The sequence below is a fragment of the Canis aureus genome, chromosome 23 (assembly GCF_053574225.1).
Source record: "Canis aureus isolate CA01 chromosome 23, VMU_Caureus_v.1.0, whole genome shotgun sequence".
In the NCBI taxonomy this organism is placed as follows: Eukaryota; Metazoa; Chordata; class Mammalia; order Carnivora; family Canidae; genus Canis; species Canis aureus.
Window position 1 is genome coordinate 14,183,549 of NC_135633.1, and position 6,000 is coordinate 14,189,548.

Consider the following 6,000-nt stretch of genomic DNA (forward strand, 5'->3'; position numbering starts at 1 on the left):
ACAGCCATTGATGCTATAATTTTTCATTTAATGTATGGAAAGGTAATACAAAAACAAAAACTAAGATGAGTCTTCATTAAGAAAAATAATAATGAAAATAATCCTATAATTTCAACACTGCCCCCCTGCCACATGATCCTCCACCTGTCCAGATTTATTTCATAGTTGCACCCCCAATGCATTTATCAGCTTTTCACTTAACTTCACATCTTAAATGCTTTTTCTCATCACCCCTTGATCCTACAAAGATCTTACAAATTATCTTACAAAGATCATTACCTTTATCTTCACCACCTTCTAAGGGACCAATAAACGAATTTATCAAACCACTATTTCAAAGCAGATAGCACGAAAACCATCACGATACCAGGTCTATCATCCTAGTTTATGCTTTTAAACACTATTTTTCCTTGAGATGCCTTTTATATTATGAATTTTTACGTATGAGCAATATTAGTTTTTTTATTCTAGTGTGATTTAGAAGGTAAACACTGATTTTGCATTATTTATCATTAACTTCAGACCCTCCATAAATATTCCATGTACTATCACCATCAATTTATATGTATCTATTCCAACATAACTTGAGACTTTCTTTTATGGCAGATAAGGAATTAGATCATTTGTGAATTTTCTTACTTCCTTCATGCTTTCTCATTGATCATTAATTTAATCTGAGAGCTAATATACCTCCTTCTGTGTCTTCTGTAACCTGCTTTCATTCCAAGCAAATTAAAATCATTATCTTCACTCCATTTCCTTCTACCTGTTCATAAAAAGAGGAAATAAGAATATATATATTTGTGTTTCCTTGTTGGTACATAAGAAATTTTTTCTGGTGTTATGTCTATGAGCTAGATAGTTTAATAGTCACTTCTTGTGGGAATGGGGATCGGGTGGTTGGGACATAGGATTGTGAGGGACATAGTTATTTTACGATATCGATCTACCATCGCTTGGCTATGCATTTATCTCTTCAAGAGGTGCCACCTATAGGAAAGATTCCAAGGGGCCCCAATTAGGAGAGTTTCATATGCCTCTACTACAACTTATAGTAGTGTCAAAAGACAATGGATTGAATTTTCAGAATTTCTAAAGAAAAAGGGAGTGATACCAGATGGCTATGTCCATTCAACCTATTATTTTCTCGTGGAAGATATTCTAAGACTTGAAAATGTTTAGGAACTATGTAACTCAAATAGTTATTCCGTTGAAGTCATTGGAGGGACTTAACTAGAAAAATGAGCCTTAAAATGAGAAATTTTGGCTATAAAAATACATAAATAATGAGCAGCAAAACCAATTATTGCATATAAACTATAACTATTATCTCAACCACCTATTTTGAATATAGGTAGAAATAACACAAGTGGAAGTAGTTTCTAAGAGAACCAAGAGTAAGTAATAGAGGAGTGGGAGGGTGTGACTGAACACTATTGGTGTTTAACTTTTATTTATATAAAGTCCATCAGATGATGTTGGGGGAGGCAGGAAGCATTCTTGACATCTCGTTGGGCACTTTGTTTTCAGATACTATGTATGTTTGGATTGTATCCACCTTGTGATTCACCATTATAATCTTCTATAGTATCCATTTTACTTTTTATTCTTTTAGAGTTTTCTATGATTCTAATCATTGTAGAGCAGAATTTTAAGATGTTCTGTTTGTATTCATAACTGCCAATTCCTTGAGATTGACCTGCGGATTCTGTTTTGTTATAATTTCCATGCAGGTCATGAAATACAAAGAGAAGCAGGAAAATGGTCTCAGGAAAGAAAATCATCTCTGTCATCACTTAAGGATTCACAATATAGAAAAAGAGACAGGCAGAAAAACAAATAATTGTAGCAATATAAAAAGCAGCGCCAGAAAGAGATGTGTCAAATTATGGGAACAAAAAAAGGGGAATTTGAAAGATGACATTTGACCTTGGCCAAAGATGACCTTATCCCCATAAGTACATGGATGGAAGCATTCTAAGCAGAGGGAATAGTATCTGCAAAGATATGATGGCTTGACTAGTAAGGACCTGAAAGGAATTTGGCAGGAATAATATGTATGAGGAACAAGACTGTGGGTTTTCCTGCAACTCAACTTTAAATGATCTCTAGTTGACTGTTCAGTCCTACCAGAAATATGTCATTTTAAGTAAATCAACTCAAAGAGTGCTTTATATTCTAAAAAGACTCTGAAAATCTTTAGTTCTCTGAGGGTATAGCTTCAGGATGTTCCCAGAACACACCAGTATAACATCAACATTTAGTGTGAGAAGAGGCAGAGGATGGGTTTTTAACTGACAGAATTATAGTGCACCTGTCAAAGTACACGAAATCAGCTACATAAATATCACAGGCCTACCCACCCTGTGACAGCATAAACCTCAAACTTTTTATCAAGTTAAGAAATAAAAATAAAGGAAGGCTCTCTACATGTCTTCTCACAGAAAGTCCAGCTACTTCCACGTCCAGATTTTCTATACTTCCTTTCCCCAGACATTTTTTTTCCCAAGCCAAATGTATGTCTTCTTTTATGAAACAATTTCTCTCCTCTGGGTCTGCACTTAGTGCTAGAGTTTTCCTTTTCAGAAATGGTAAGAATGTGAAAAAAAAAAAAAAGAATATATTTTGAGATGGAGTTGCATCGAAAGGCATTCCTGCTGGAGCTTCTGTGAGAGAGAACCACAAGAACTTTGGTTGGGTGATTGGCAATGCTGAGCCAAACTCGCTGGGGCCAGGACAGGCTGATGGGGAGAGAGATAGGTCTTCTGAAATGTAAATGTGTCCAGCCTCCTCCTCTGATGCAGGACCAAGAAACAAGAGCGCTTAAGGCAACTTTTGCATGAATAATGCATGATAGCCTGGGATGGTGTTGCTCTTAAGACTGATATTTGTCGGAATAACAATGGGATCAGGTGGTTTCAGACATTTCAATTAAATTCAATAAATGTTTATCAAATACTTTGAGCGTGGCTGCCAGTCACTGCACCAGTTTTGTAGCACTTCTGCAGAAGCTACTGAGAAAAGGGGTTTTAGGCTTTGTCCTTCAGAGTGTACATCTAAACACGGAGATGGAGATGGAACAAGTGCAAAGACAACCCTAATAAAGTGCAGAAAACGCAAATGTCATAGAGAGGTAACAATCGTGTCTGTGGGAGTTGAGGGGAAACAAGGCCACAGGTGATCAAGGGGCACTGGAAGAAGATGGCACTGAAACAGTTTGAAGGAGTTGGATGGCAACAGTTTTGAGCATCAATGATGTGCCTGGAACGAGCATGAGACATCACACTTCATCCTCCCAACAGCCCTACCAAACAGGTATTGCCATCTCCATTCCACTGTTGAGTAAAGTGGGGCTCTGGAGAGTTGGGCAGCATCTCCAAAACCTCTATTAGAGGATAGAACCAAAGTTAAAGCCCAAATGTGTCTTTTCCTGCAGGACCGAGCTGACTTTTCCAGGAGTAAAAATGGGGAAGGTCTTCTGGAGTAAGGAAACAGCCAAATCAAAGGCATGAAGGCAGCGAAGGACAACGTATATTATGGAAACAGAGTGATCTGGTTAAACTAGAAAGAGAGTAGAGATTGACTGGGCTTAGAATGCCAGGGTAAGACGTTTCTACTCTTGCTGGCAATAGGGAGCCATGGGAAGTTTAGCAAAAATGCCATGATTCTATCAGTGCTTTAGCAAGTGGACCTAGATAAATCGTACAGGTGGGATGAGAGTGGGAAGAAGTTCAAATGGTCCTACTAGTCCAGAGTTGAGGAGGTATCAAAGTTCCATGTAGGATGAATCTACTTGGCTTTCTCCTTGGCATCACACACATCTATCTATTCCACAGTTGAAACCGCATGGTGCCTGTCTGCAACTTACAGATTTTTAATTGCGGCACTTTTCCTAATAAATGTGGAGTCACGGAAAAAAAAAAATGTTCTTACAAGAGTCAATGCCTTAGGGAACCACTTCTTGTAACAAGGCTGCTGTTCTCTTTGTGTGGCCATCACCCTCTTTCCATCTGATTCTATTCTTTTTCCCCTTGGAGGTAAGTGTGAGCACACATATATTCGAACACACACAAAGACACACATGCTCTAGTTTTGGCCCCAAGCCTTAGGTCCTCCAGACACTTGCCACCCCTGCAATATCTCACTGGTCCCACACCTGCCTGCATACCCACCTGTTTCCTCCTGTACAGGTGTACAGTGGCACATGGCCACATTTCCTGCCTGGAGTGTGAGTTTCAGGCTCTAAATTCCGTCTTCCCACTTGGTGCCTCATGCTTTGTTTTGCTTGAAGTGGCGTTTTCTCCAGGAGTTGCTCACTCTGGTAGCCTGTCTACTCACCATGGTCTGGCCCATTTCATTATCTTCTGTAGCCCCTCAACACAGAAGCAGCAGGTATGGAAGGGAGGAGGTGAGTGTCAGAAATGAACAAAGGAAGAACCTACTGGGACTTAGAGATAGGATGAAAAGTGAAATGAAGGCGAATAGGCCAAAGTTTGCCCAGTCACTCATTCAACAAACACTATGGACTTTTCTGATTACCATGTTCAAGGGTAAGTCCTGGCTATGGAGTGATTAAAAAAAAAAAAAGGATACATGCCTTTGTTGACTTCACAGATAAGTTGAAGATTTGGGTGTAAAAGTAAATAAACAAATAAAATTAGGACTATCTCGGATCTTTAAGGAATTTAGAGAAGCTAGTGTCCAAATTTTAATGAGGGGAGAGAGTGCTCAAGGGTTGGAGAGGTGGCAGCAGTGAGATATGAAGTGAGTCACTCACAGACACTGGATAGGGGGTTTGGTACAAACTCTAACAGGAGGCAGTGCAGAGAACGTCTCTATCACTGGCAACCAAATGTAGCTGCCCCCTTGTCCCCGATCCTAAAACACAAGGTCCCTTGTGTTCTCTTGTCCTGAAATCCTGCCTTTACCATGAATCAATCATCCCTGGTGTAGAATCAGCATCTTTCCTTGTCTCCTCCCACCTCATGCTCTCCTGTGGCATCAGTGAGCAACGTGGACTTGAATGGAGATGCCCAAAAAGAAGGAGGTGGCTCTCACATCCATATGTTCATTGTCCATTCTGGCCAGCAGTTTTGTCTTGTGTTTCTTTTGTTTACTTTAGTTGCTTGTTTTCTTTCCTTCTTGTTCCCTTTCCCGCCACTACTTGACTCCTGGGTCCTCCATCTTCGGTTTCTCTTGGAGGGTCTCAGTTGTCTGCTCTTCTACTAAGCTGTTCCCTATTCCTACTCTCCAGTTTACTCCATTACCCTCTCCGGGAGGCAAAGGGTCCTCAGGTTCTTAGGCTCCACCCCCTTAGAACACACTATAGTGACTCTCTCTTTTGCTACTTTACATGTCCTACAAGTCTTGCTTCTCTACCCGACCCCCATCTGTCTCCATTGCTCCCCACACCATCAGGCCTCCACCCTCCTTATTGCCTTATTTCTTCCAAACAAATATAACTCTCTTCCCATGAAGAATTCTAGCAACAAAAATTTCTCCATGTTATTACAAGTTATTCATGTATGCACTGAGAACAAACCATTATTTTAAAGTTACCAAAAAATATTCCCTGTTTCTCAAGTAGTAAAGGAGAACTCAGCTGTGACCAGCAGAGTAATAATGCTCCACCATCCTCTGGCTCCAGCAAAGAGGTCCACAGGCTAATCCCCCAGAACCTGTGCATATGTGACCTCACATGCTAAGAGCAGCTCTGCAGACATGCTAAAAAAATCTTGATGGGGATCCCTGGGTGGCTCAGCAGTGTAGTGCCTGCCTTTGGCCCAGAGCGTGATCCTGGAGTCCCAGGATCGAGTCTTGTGTCGGGCTTCTGCATGGAGTCTGCTTCTTCCTCTACCTGTGTCTCTGCCTCTCTCTCTCTCTCTCTCTCTCTTGCTCTGTGTGTGTGTGTCTCATGAATAAATAAATAAAATCTTAAAAAAAAAATAAATCTTGAGATGGGAGATCTTCCCAAGATAGCCTGGGTGGGCCTGTGGAATC

The 6,000-nt window shown here is 40.5% G+C and overlaps 1 long non-coding RNA gene across 1 annotated transcript in view; it reads right to left on the reverse strand.

Moving 5' to 3' along the window:
• Window positions 1-4,576, reverse strand: part of LOC144294630 (uncharacterized) — a 54,705-nt gene extending 50,129 nt beyond the window's left edge. Inside the window, exons 1-2 of the long non-coding RNA XR_013361995.1 lie at window positions 4,173-4,576; window positions 691-766 (exon numbers count right to left, since the gene is read on the reverse strand). This is a non-coding gene — a long non-coding RNA (uncharacterized LOC144294630). The remainder of the gene's footprint in view (window positions 1-690; window positions 767-4,172) is intronic.
• Between the last annotated feature and the right edge of the window lie 1,424 nt (window positions 4,577-6,000).